The sequence below is a fragment of the Magallana gigas genome, chromosome 3 (genome assembly GCF_963853765.1).
Source record: "Magallana gigas chromosome 3, xbMagGiga1.1, whole genome shotgun sequence".
NCBI classification, from domain to species: domain Eukaryota; kingdom Metazoa; phylum Mollusca; class Bivalvia; order Ostreida; family Ostreidae; genus Magallana; species Magallana gigas.
Genome location: NC_088855.1, coordinates 56,907,171 through 56,920,685, shown reverse-complemented (window position 1 = coordinate 56,920,685; position 13,515 = coordinate 56,907,171). Strand labels below are relative to the sequence as shown.

The following is a 13,515-nucleotide window of genomic DNA, read 5'->3' as shown; positions in this document are numbered from 1 at the left end:
TTGATATTGTTTGAGATCTAAGTCAAGTTACTGTAAAAATTCCTAAACGAAATAATAAGATGTTTATGTTTTATCAATTACTCTAACTAAGAAGAGAAAACTAGGATTTGTTGCTGACCTAGCTACACACCAACAGTACGACACTGTGAAATGATGCTGATTTGTATTCTTTAACAAATATTGATTTGTCACATTGAAAGGGCACTGAATTTTAAAACAATAAATAATGTTTTATAGCTGTGCGCAGATGTGTTTATAACAGGCAACTCTTTGTTACTTCAATTATCATCTCTATACTTAAGAAAAAAATTAAATAATTAATTGCATATTTTTATTTCAAAGTTTGAGTAAAAACGCATCAAGTTAAAACAATATATTAGACCAATAAATGATTCTAAATACCAAAACAAACAAGAAACCTATTACTTCAATATTTGTCCTTATCACAATTTTAATACTTCGTACGAATCAAAACTGAAAAGAAACTGAAAGGTGACTAGATGGTATATACCTGCCATTTTAAACATTATTATTCTTAGACCTTCCAGTTAATATTCAGTTAATTAAAAGAATGACACAGGTTCATTATCTGCGTGATACCCTGTACCTTAATGTTTGTTCTTATTATAATCGCACGGTAGACAAATTACGATTGTTTCCTTAGGTGATTGAACGTTTTCCATGATTCGATAAGAATAAATAAGAATACAATCGGTATACAAATAGTTAATGTTCCGCCTTGAACAATAGTTGAAACTCTGCTTGAAGTGTTCTTTCACTATATGGGTCATTCAAAATTTTTATATCATGGTTCAGTTTTTAAATATTTTATAACAAATCACGTTTTAATCTAAGGGGAAGAAAAATATGAAATTCAATAATTGCTTGGTACATCGCTTTTAAATGTAATCATTTTAAAAATAATCATCGAAAGCAAATAAACATAAAAGATAATGAAACACTTATGTCAATTTTGTTTGAAACAAATTTCCGCTCATTAGTATCAACAATAAGATTTTCGAAATGCATTGTGTCCCATTCACATGTATTTGTATACACAGTTGTTCAAATAAGACTGCGATGACAATTTAATACTCAAATCGCATCTTTATGAAAAGTGCACAATGGCTATTGGAAAATTTTGAACCGGACGAAATATTGCCGTCCAATAAACTGTCAATTAATCAGTTGTATTTTATAGCTTCTTGCAGAATAAGACGGAACTGTGCTCCACTCCATCTTGTTCCTTAAAATAATCAATGTTTTGCAATGAATAGATATCTAATATTTACATCCAATTTTCTTGTAATGCTCAAATTGATTTGTCCATCTGTAAATTTTGATTATAAAACATCATTATCATCATCAGACATAAACATCATAATTTAATAAAACATTCTTTGGAACTCCAGATACTATTTTTTGCGAGGCATCTCGGGAAATCTAAATGAACATATCATAGTACGGAATTAACAAACACTTGTAAAATTTTCTTAAAGAGTTAATGGAGGTTTTTTTCGCTTATGTCATATATTTCGGACGTAACTTTAAGAACAACGATTAAACAGGAAGATCATTCATATATCAAGATAATCATTGACATTAAGTGTGTTTTCTGTAATGATTTTACACTTTAATCCTATTTTAAGGCATTGCAATTGATATAATCGAACATATTTATGCTAGCTTTAGATGAACACGATGAACAAACAGACTCGGTATTTGTAATTTGTAATTTGTACTTGATGTTCAAGTATTCTTCCGTATCCTCGCTATTATCTTTTTGAATGTGTGATATAAAAAGGTTGTTAGAATACATCGTTTCACAACTATTAGCATTCACTTTTTTGTCGTATGTACACACTGAGGATGCCCCAAAATTTTTTCCTGGTTTTTTCTTCAGATCAGCTGTATCTTGAATTTGTTCTGGACATTCAAATTTTACCGTTTTCTTGGCATTTCTCTGTTGACTTTCGTTTGAGTCAATATAGAGCAATTCTTCTGTATCTCTTTTTCTCGATGTTGAATTTTTATCTACTTGTTGGTGTTTCGTTTTCTCATGAAGTTTTTTCCTTGTGTGTCATACTCAAATAACTTCCATCTAACTTTTCACTGATTTTTTCGCAAGCTCTAGGCAATGAATGTTGGTTGACATGGTAATCTTTGTTATTGCCATTAAGTGTGGTATCAGTGGTCATCCCTGAACAAGGCTCTGGTTCTCTGACAGCAATTGTCTTGTCTTTAGGATAGGCGGAAGAGCTAAGACTTGGTCCTAGAAGATTTGAATGATCATGAACATCGGATGATACGGTGTCGTCAATTGCAGATTCATGAACTCTGATTGGGGGATCAGTCACATTGTGCATGGAATTCTTCTGTTTTTTAACACGCCTTAAAGATATTCTTTATTAGAGCATCAATGGTTTTTACAATGAGTATAATTTACAATGATATTAATGTAAGAAGTAGGTAAAAATTTTACCTGATACAAACCATGCCAATGACAAAACAGACGATGACCGGTACTGAGAAAGGAAGGATGCACACTATCAGGATTACCGTCTTGTCAACTATTTGTTAAAAATCCATTTAATTACTTGTTGAGCAAAGTCTTAGTGTTCAGTTGTTTATTGATGTTTGAATAATTGCCGTTGAAACTTTAAATCAGTGGAAAATTTGTGATTCTATACAACTCACTGTGATTTAAGTCAGAAACTTTTGGATTTTTGGTCATTGTATCAGATGTTTCCCGTCCTGTCAATGAGTCAACATTTTTAATTTAAATTAGTAAAATATTAAAAATAAATATGGTAAAGAAAGTGCTAAACCTTTTTCTTTTATAAGTGACAATTTACCTGAACCTGTAGATGTAATTACTGATCTGTTTGCCAAACAGCCACTTGTTGGGTCACAGTACTCGTCCGATGAGCAGTTACATTGTTCTCTACACTGAATTCCAAAGAATTCTGGCGGACAGGTCAAGGAGCAGTTATTACCTGTTGTGCCTGGTTCACATTCTGCAAATTTTAGTGGGAAGTTTAAATGTAATGTAGAATTTGTCAAAAGCCATATTTGTAACAGTTTGTTAAATGCATTATCATTATTTAATTTAGAAATATTTAAAAATCATTAAAAAACAATATAAAAATAAAAAATCTAAAGAAAAACGCTTTATATTTATTTCATAATAAATACAGCTATTTTGATTTGTTGAGTTTAGAGAATTTCAGTTCTCCAAAGAACACAAAAAAGCTGACTACTTGAGTATGGCGTCATTGCCATTATTATCTAACGGTGTTAAGATCTGCAATTTATAAATAATTTCCATTTGATTAAAAACCGATAACTTAATACTTGGTGTCTGCATTCTTCATGTATTTTATATTCACTGCAACTAAAAACAATTATAATAATTTTAAAATTGCACCTTCCTTGGTTCTATGATGAAGACATTTTTTTTCCGCCACATTGAACATGAACTTGTGAAAAAAGTTATATACAATGTATAAATGAATCCGTAGACTGATTTATTATTTACGTGATCAAATTTAATGAAATCAAAACATACCTACCTATACAGTTGTCTCCACTAATATAAAACCCTATGCAGCATCTAATGACATTGCTGAAATAAATACGACACAAAATTACCACAATCTTAAACATTTGATAATGATCACAAATTAAGGTTACAGAATGTGTGGATCGTATTTAAATAACACATGTTCCATAAATTGTTACGATATATATATATATATATATATATATATATATATATATATATATATATATATATATATATATATATATATATATATATATATATATATATATATATATATTGGGTTTATCCCTTCAACTATTTTTAGAATCGGTAGGACAACAAAGAAGTGCCATTAAAATTAAAAGTTCCTTTATTAGCAGACTACATAAAAAAATAATCAAGCTATGTATTATTATGAACATCATACTTGTAAGTGAGGATCATTTTTCCTGTAAGTATATTAAGCAAAATGTGATTTAACCTGAAAGTGTATGGAACTATTTTGTGTTATTTGATGCTTCACTGATAGGCAGGAGTTTACTACTTTCACTTTCTTTTTCAGGGGTTGACGTAAACAGACGGATTTTGCGGGAAAACGAATCTGACATCAAACCACGAAACTCGGACCGAAGATGGACAACTTGTGTAGCTTCAGTTTGAGGGATCACTCGTTGCTGAACGAAAATTAGGGAGAATTCTGTGTGACATTATGTTAACATTACCGGCTATGGAAAATGTATTAGTGGATTATACCCATATTAAGTAAGTAGCAAAAAATATGTGATTTTTTTATTTTTTATTTTTTATCTGAAATATAAAATTCAACGGTGTGTGTTTTTATTTTATCCACGTCCTGTTCATCTTCTTCATCAACATGGATGCTTTTGTGGCTAAATACTCTGAGAAATTACGTGAAAAAAGCTATGTAGCGGCCAATCTCCAGTGTAGACTGTGGCATAATGGTCAGAGGTCAAAGTCATATGGTCAGATAAAAGTTAAACTTCCGAACCTGGAATGGCATAGTTATTCCCCCGCTAAATTATCTTTAATGATTAAACTCAGATTTATTCCCCCTCCATCTCTTGATTGTTCACATTTATGCCACAACCGCTTATGTATAAACCCAGATCATCTCTCACTTGAACCACATGGGGTTAATATGCAGCGGGTCAACTGTATGTCTGAAGGTGTGTGCAGACAGCATGTGAATTATCCCCCATGTCTTGTAAATCTCCATTTAAATGAGTAATGGTATGTATTTTATAGATTAAAATTTATGTATTCTCTAATTTTATAAAGATATAAAAAAAAATATGCAGAGCACTGGAGGCCCATCTCCAACCCCTCCCCCCAGTGGTCTACAATTTTTTTTCTTCTTTACAAATTTTATGTTTAAAAGTATTGCACATAATTTTTATTGCATACTCATTGCAAATCAGTTTGTATTTTTTAAACACACATTTGAAGAACACAAGAGTTTAAAAGTTGATATCAGTTCATTTTTCACCAATGACTGCAACCAGGTTTATCGGGATCGGGATTCTCTAAATTCTCACACTTTTGTTTTGCCAGACCGGAGAGTGACGGTTCTAGCTGATTCTTTCGGTAGTCAGTCTTTACAGGCCGATTTAGTTTTTGTTTGACATACTGTATTGCATTTCTACATCGAGCCCATGCTCGCTTCTTTTTCTGATTCAGCGATTTTGCATGCTTTATGCTATACTCTGATATTTGTTTTATTCTTTGCAGAGCTTTCAGTGACTGAGACTGGGCACCGAGGGGAGCACCTAGGGAAGCAAGGGTTTTACACACCGCCATGTCTACCCCATTGTTAGCTCGTAACAGACCCGAGAGAGCACGGGATTTTGCATTTCTACTGTAAGTTCTGTTTTTGGGAAGACTGACAGATATGGTTCGATTGACTGACTCGCACTTGTTTGTAGTTGTGTTCAGTTTCATTTCATTCAAGGCAGAGATCGAGAGAACCATTCCGAGTAATGATTTAAGAATAACCTTGTCTTTCTGATTTAACATTAGGTCACCTGGTTCTAGATCATGTGCCCGTAGACCAACAGATTTCTGCCACCAGCTAGTTTTCTTGCCACCCTTACAGAGAGTTACACTCCATCTGCAACCTTCACCGCAACCCCCACTGTAGCACTTGATGACCCTGTCTACGACTCTAGGTAGGCATTTTGAAATTTTGTTCAAGTCACCGTTATGTTTTTTAAACAATGCCTGAAAAATGCCGTGGCATCGTTCTTTGATGTCATTGGCAAACATTTTCTGCAAATCGGACTTTTGAGTTTTAGTGTGTGCAGGAAACATTTTGGGACTGAATTCGGCTTTAACACCTTGACGAAACAGACTTTGCCCCCTATGAATCCTATCGGCTAGTCGGCTAGTTTTTCACAGGGGGGACAGAGTGTTTTGAAGGGCGGTTTCTAACCCCGCACAACTGGTGGCATCACCATCAGTGGTCACATATTTAACCAGTAGATCATGTTTAGCCAGTTTTTCCCCAATTTTGTATCCCGTCTCCCTCTCAGACAATGGTTCGGCAGGATTTTTATTTGCTGTACAACCGACATGCCCATTTGGGCAGCTAATATCATATCCCACTCCTCGGAGCCATGCTCCAACCCAGCAAAGCTTATTTACCATATGATAGCTTATCACATTATGCTGGTCTGTCTCATCCTCACAGGCTACACCAATTACTTGTGAGGCTCCCTGGCCCATTTTATGCCTGCTGGTGATACCCCTTGATTGATAAGAGGCATCCATTTGAATATTGATTGGATGCGAGGATGGAAGACCTAACATTTCACTCTTTTTCTTAAGTTGTTTCAATTTTTCATTCATATCGTGTTCCGCAATTTCAACAATTTTCTCACCCACTTTATTACCTGATTTATACATTGCAGACCTTGCTGGGGGTGGAATGCCGGTACATGCCAGAATAAGTCTGGCCTGATCATTACCTAATGGGGTCTGGTAGAGACCTGTTTGTATACCTCGATTCATTTCTGCAGCTTTCCTGCCACAGTGCTCAGATGGAATCTCATGATACAATTTATATGGTTTCGAAATAAAATTGCACCTCTTGCACCCGAATGTCCATGACCAGCCTAGCCCCCACTTAGTTTCGGATTTTATCTCAAAATCAGCAAGTTGGCATTTACACCTAGCATGTGATACACACAGGTCATTTATCATGTCAAGGGTCAGACCCTTGTCTACAACCCTCATTTCCCGGCTGTCGAGTCTGGTGACTCTTGAGTAAGGGTTGGGATCACTTGGGCGAGGGCGCAAAACCTTAACATTACTTAGACTTTTTTCAGCTCCGGACAAAGTGTACGACTTACCGTCAGGTGATACTTTAGTAATTAAGTTAAACTGATTAGCTGTTAACCGTGGTAACCAAACAGATTTAAATACCTCATGTTTAGAGTGGCCGTGACCCACTCTCCCCTTTCTAATACTGTTTCCACAGGCAAACTTGTGCTTTTTTCTCTCACCTCTCATTTTCAATGCATACACAAGTTCAAATTACCTTGTTATGATGACATCACATTTCAATATGGCTGCCTCAGCTGTCTATGACATCACGACGTTGGGTTTTGGCGTAAAAATGTAGTTAGGTTAGACTGATAGGTTTACACATTGAAAGTTTATTAACTCCATTTCTAACATACCAAATTTCACATGTAGCACCTTTTTAGAAACGACATATCCTCTTCTTTCTTGCAATTCCTTATTCGTGGTGTTTGTGATGCAATTTTTCTTGATTTGAGTAAAAATGTATCCAGTAATGAGAAAAATTGTGTACTTTTTAAACTTAATATACTGATTTTTTTTGTAAGTTAACAGTTTACTCTCAATATTTTGATTTATATTCTTAAATCTAGTTCTAAGACGCAATTTAAACTAAAAAATCATGGTATAACTTAATATTTTTGTGCGTATAAGTCAATCAAAAGACAAGTCTAAAAACAGCTATATTTACATGAAATGACGGAGGAGTACATGTAATTTTTATTAGTCTGTAAAATTTTTACTATTTATCGGAATTTCACGAAACTTGGTAGTATGGATATGCGTGATGTATAAAAGATAATGATATGTTAAAAAATAATTAAATTGATAAATGGGTTTACATATTGGGTTTATCCCTTCAACTATTTTTAGAATCGGTAGGACAACAAAGAAGTGCCATTAAAATTAAAAGTTCCTTTATTAGCAGACTACATAAAAAAATAATCAAGCTATGTATTATTATGAACATCATACTTGTAAGTGAGGATCATTTTTCCTGTAAGTATATTAAGCAAAATGTGATTTAACCTGTAAGTGTATGGAACTATTTTGTGTTATTTGATGCTTCACTGACAGGCAGGAGTTTATTACTTTCACTTTCTTTTTCAGGGGTTGACGTAAACAGACGGATTTTGCGGGAAAACGAATCTGACATCAAACCACGAAACTCGGACCGAAGATGGACAACTTGTGTAGCTTCAGTTTGAGGGATCACTCGTTGCTGAACGAAAATTAGGGAGAATTCTGTGTGACATTATGTTAACATTACCGGCTATGGAAAATGTATTAGTGGACTATACCTAATTGGTTGTGTCCAGATCTTAATAAAGATGTATTTTGTCTATCAAAGGACATATATTTCCGATTGTTTCTCTCTGCTCTATTGGAGTGAATGATTTTTTCTGCTTATTTGACGCGCATCTGTGATTTCATTGATATGTTTGCCAAGATCATCACAAAAGAGTTTGCTGGTAACGGAATTGTCCACAGCACACAATGTTTTTAATTCTTTGGTCAGGTCTGACTTGAGAAAATGGCAACGGCGTTGTGATAAATCAGCGAATGCTATTTGCATCATTGTGAGGGTGTCATTAGCTAAGGCTAAGGGATTTTTTTTTTTAAATCTGTTGTTTTCATATCGATTTTATTTGTGGTTGTATTCATGAGTTAATCCATTAAATCTAACAATGGATATAAAACTTTGCAAACAGGTGTCTGTGCATTTTGCAGTTTGAGATCATTGTCTTGTTATCTTCGTCCCAATGAGGTCCAGATGCCTTTGATCACCCTTGTAACTTGTAAATTTTCTCAATTTTCAGGCTTCTAATGTTTAGTCAACAGATCTTCCTTCTCATCATCATTTATAAGAATACATCTTCCATCGTTGACTATTTTAGCCAATCTTTCCTTGAACATTTCTCGTTTTGTTTGTAAAAATGTTCAATTTGTTTAATGAGGTCTTCATCTGGATTTATATGTTCGACTTGAGGAGATCGACTTACTCCATATAAATATCAGATTAATGTGACACTGTCCTTCGAATTTCCTCCATATCGTCGTCGTCAAATACATCAGATTCTGGTTTGTCGAGGTCTAGTTTACTGTCTACAGTCGATTTTCAGTAATCGGAGTTCTAGATTTCTGTTGCTTGATCTCAAACATTAAATTGTGTAAGAACGTTTGTTGTTGGTTCAAAATTGTCCCTAGCGAAGCTTCGCATATGGCTGCCGCAATCGTTCCCGTTACGGAAGTCTCGAAATATCTGGATCCAGAATTAATTGACTGCACATTAGCATTGTCAAAATGTTAAATCTAGAATTGGATGTATTCAGAATGTCAGACCCAGAATGAGGTACATTATCATTCAACCAAGAATTGGGTAAAGTCACGTTTACATTATCATGATTATTGCATGTCCCAGAATTGGGTGTAACTCCAGCCTCGTCACCCAGAATTGGGTTAGGCAATGTATCAAGTTTCAGGAAAACGTTTCCTAACTTTTACTGCGTTTTATTACACAGGTAGACCTGCAAAACGTTTCTGTTTTTCATGCACAATAATCTGCACTGGATATAAAAAGTTCTGATATAGGTAATAAAATCCTTAAATAATCCAAACTGCTTAAACACCAAACATCAACGTCTTTATATCTTGAGAAACCTCTAAACACTAACCATCACGTGACCTCTAATCAATCACATTGGTTCCTCAGTACAGTTGATTTAATAAAATAAGTACTTTTTTAAACGATACGTTTCACCTTCATTTCTTCGTATAAACAGTTTCTAAGGCGAGGCAAGCTACTGACAAACAAGCTGATAAAACAGGACTATCAACAGTCTCGTTTGAAGTAATCTTTTGGTAAGTTCTATGGTCGATACAACGATCTTGTCAGCAAAAACAATTTTCCATTGGGTTGCATACTGACTGACGTTTTTCAAATTTTTATACTAATTGTTTGACCATAATTTATCACCTAATTGTCTACGGACTTTATCCGTTTTCCCCGATTACTATAAAAAGCACATGGCGGGTGTGACCAGAGGATGCTCACTTCTCCGTGGCACCTGATCCTTCCTCTATATTTTTAAGATGTCGGTGTTCGCTCTGCTCCTGTTTTGTAATTATTCTTTGGACTTTTGAACACTGTCGTTATCACCACATATCTTTTCGAATGAACTTTTGTTGAATTCTCATTTACATAGCTTACAATACAATGTTAACTATCAATATCTCATTTACACCCCCACCCTCCTAAAAAAACCACACCCCCAACCCCCCCCCCCCCAAAAAAAAAAACCCAACTAAGCAACAAATATTGTCTGGTCACCAAGCATAGACATAAATGTAAAAGGTGATACATACCTTTGCATTTATTTTCGCTTAGGTAAAACCCTGTGCAACAAACATTTGAAGAACTGAACAAGTAAGTTTGAAGAATATTAGTTTAGAAAGAATGTTAATCTCATAAATCAAGGTGTAAAATATTAATGTTGAAAGATCTAAATACTCATAAATTGTATTTCAAAACTATGACACTACATTAATTTGTTTCTTTGGTTCTGAAGAGAAGCAGAAGAAGCCGTTTTCAAAAAGGTGTGTCAATATTTGAACATTATATGTTAATATATATTCCCTGTTAAGCTTCTTCGTCTTTAAGACTATTTGAAGGGACCCCTTACCTGTTTGGTAGGTTACAATAACCTTTATCAGAAACAGTTTGGCAAGCACTCGGAAAAATGTTTAAATAGCATAGAACGATAATCCATGGCTGATGAATCATTGTTAAACTTCATTAAAAGGAATTAAATTCCATGCAATATACACGTAATACAAAAAGGCTAAATTTTGAAGTAAATATTTTAGTTTAAATGCTTTCCTGGTTTGTTCCAATTGCCATAAATCTATATAGTGATTATAAAGCGATGTGACATCAAGAATACTTTGGCCATTTCCGCCATACCAATATGATTTAATTAGTCCAGATGTACTTTCATTGATGAGTTTATATCAGTACTTCTAATCAAAGTAGTAAAATTTAAATATAAAAATTAACAAAAGTACAAAAGTTTGCCCGTTTTGAAAGTTTTTACTTTCTATAATCCAAAGGGAGCCAAAACCTGAAATATTGTAAAGTTTGTTTCATTACATTGCAATTATTGTTGCCAAAGATTATATTTCCTCGGAATATTTTCATAAGTGTTTCTATATAAATATTGGTTGGTTAAGACTGGTTGTTCTTCCAAAGTTTCACCTTCTCTTTCTGACAATAAAATGAAGTTTAAAGACGCCCAAGCAATCTAACGTTCACAAATATTAGCATTTAAAAAATAGGTTTTTCCAATGTATATTTTTGTAAAACTGGAAAATTTCCTAATTTCAGAAATATTACCTCCTTTTGACCCCAAAGACCATAATAAGTCTTAACCTGAACACTCCCAAAAAATCATCGCTGTTTTTAAATATACCAAATCAAGTTTTGTAGAACTGTTTTGATAGTAAATGAGTCTCTTTGCTGATCATCCAGAGGCTTAACATCTTACGGCGATAATTAGTAGTGATAAGTAGATGTAAATCATTGATTCACTAAATGAAAGTGTCATTGAAAATGAAGTCTTAGAGGAAAACACACACCGTTAGATAATCACATCAGGGCTTGAACTAGATACATCTTCGTTACTGGGCAATTGTTTTTATCTAGGTGGATGGCAAAGACAAACAATTTATTAAAACATGTTTTAAAATAATTTCCAAATTATTTGAAACTCTTTTTTGTAAAATCACAATTCTACAATAAAATGTTTAATTATAAGGGGTATGTTAAACTATACACACTGTATCTTTTTTACATTCCCAGCATTTTTCACTACATTTTTATACCTAACTAAAGTTTTAAATGTGCACACAATTTTGATAATTAAGATTAATTGTTTTGCATTTGAAACTGTAATTAAACTATTATCAATCGCATAAAGTAGCTATCAACACGAAGCGCGTTCTTTAAAATGGCAATTGTATCTATAGGATACATCCGGCAAATTTTACTATTTGCGCATGCATTGCACCTTACACTACTTTATTTACTATGTAATGGCAACCTCGTGTATGTAAATGACTATAACGATTATTCTAATGCGTTTGATCTGAGAGTATAAAACATTTATACAGTTACATAAATAGCGATTCGAATTACGTTCATCTTCACATATGCTTATAAATATAAAGGGGCATGGTCACAATTTTGGTTAAATTCTATTTATCTGTTAATTATTTACAATGCTTAAGGAATGCCTTTCTAGTGATCAAATGGAATTTGAGAGTCAGCCGTAGAGTTTTCAGCAAGATACAGGACTCCCAATTCCTTGTCATGTAAACAAGGCTCGTGCCCTGCTTGGTGAACATAGGTTTAATATACCAGTAAACAGTATTTTTCAAGCTGATTTGTCGATCTTCTTATTTATTTTTAATAAACAGTTCAGAGCGTTTAATACATTCATTTTAGGTCTAAAACTGTGGCATATTTACTTCAACATTCAAAATGTAAACAACAGCTTTTTTACATGGCAAAGAATTGTAAGCTCTGTTATTCCTTATAACTCAACGAATGATTCTCAAATTTTGGTTGCTTATTAAAAATGCCTAAGTAAAGCATTGTAAGCACTCAAATCTGAAAAACAATTAACCAAAATCGTGACCATTTCCCTCTATTAGGAAGTACAATTTGCCTACTTAAGGGGGATGTGCGGCCATCTTGTACATTTGAGGATAAGAATGTAAATATTTCTTGAACTGGCTTGTTTCTGCATTCTTCTAAAGTCAAACATGTCATTTTGTTTGGACTTTGAAAAAAATGCATACAAGAACGGGACAATGTATTTAAAAATTAGGCAGAAACAAGCCAGTTCAAGAAATGCTAACATTCTTATCCTCAAATGTACAAGATGGCTACGAACCTCCTTTAGAGCAAAGCTTATTCATGCCTTCCTATTTCGGATATCAACAAATCGGTGCGATATATCTTATTAATTATGTTTATTGCATGTAACATAACGCTTTCCCATTACATCAACAGAGCTGTGACAAATGATATTCCTTTAAAACAAGAGGCCCATGGGCCACATCGCTCACCTGAGGAACAAAAGGTATGATGACCCCCCCCCCTATTGTGGCCCCACTCTATCTTCCTTCGGGGATCATGATTTTCATAATTTTGAATCTACACTACCTGATGATGCTTCCACACAAGTTTCAGCTTTCCTGACTGATTAGTTTCTGAGAAGAAGATATTTAAAGATTTACTCTATATATTTCTTCGTTAAACTTCGATCCCCCATTGTGGCCCTACCCTACCCTAGGGGGTCATGATTTTCACAATTTTGAATCTACACTACCTGAGGATGCTTGCACACAAGTTTGACCTTTTCTGGCTGATTAGTTTCTGAGAGGAAGATTTTTTAAAGATTTACTCTATATATTCCTATGTTAACCTTCGACCCCCCCTCCATTGTGGCCCCACCCTACCCTCGGGGTCATGATTTTCACAACTTTGGGTTAACACTACCTGAGGATGCTTCCACACAAGTTTGACCTTTTCTGGCTGATTAGTTTCTGAGAAGAAGATTTTAAAAGATTTACTCTATATATTCCTGTGT

General features: G+C 34.1%; 1 long non-coding RNA gene across 2 annotated transcripts; it reads left to right on the top strand.

Moving 5' to 3' along the window:
* The first annotated feature begins 3,972 nt into the window (after positions 1–3,972).
* LOC105340596 (uncharacterized) lies at positions 3,973–8,168 on the top strand. 2 transcript variants are annotated; one of them, XR_010712443.1, is made up of 4 exons: positions 3,973–4,306; positions 5,294–5,422; positions 5,582–5,730; positions 7,973–8,168. It is a non-coding gene; the product is annotated as an uncharacterized lncRNA (long non-coding RNA). The 2 variants fall into 2 exon arrangements; XR_010712442.1 differs by lacking the exon at positions 3,973–4,306 and adding an exon at positions 5,048–5,149.
* The last annotated feature ends 5,347 nt before the right edge of the window (positions 8,169–13,515 follow it).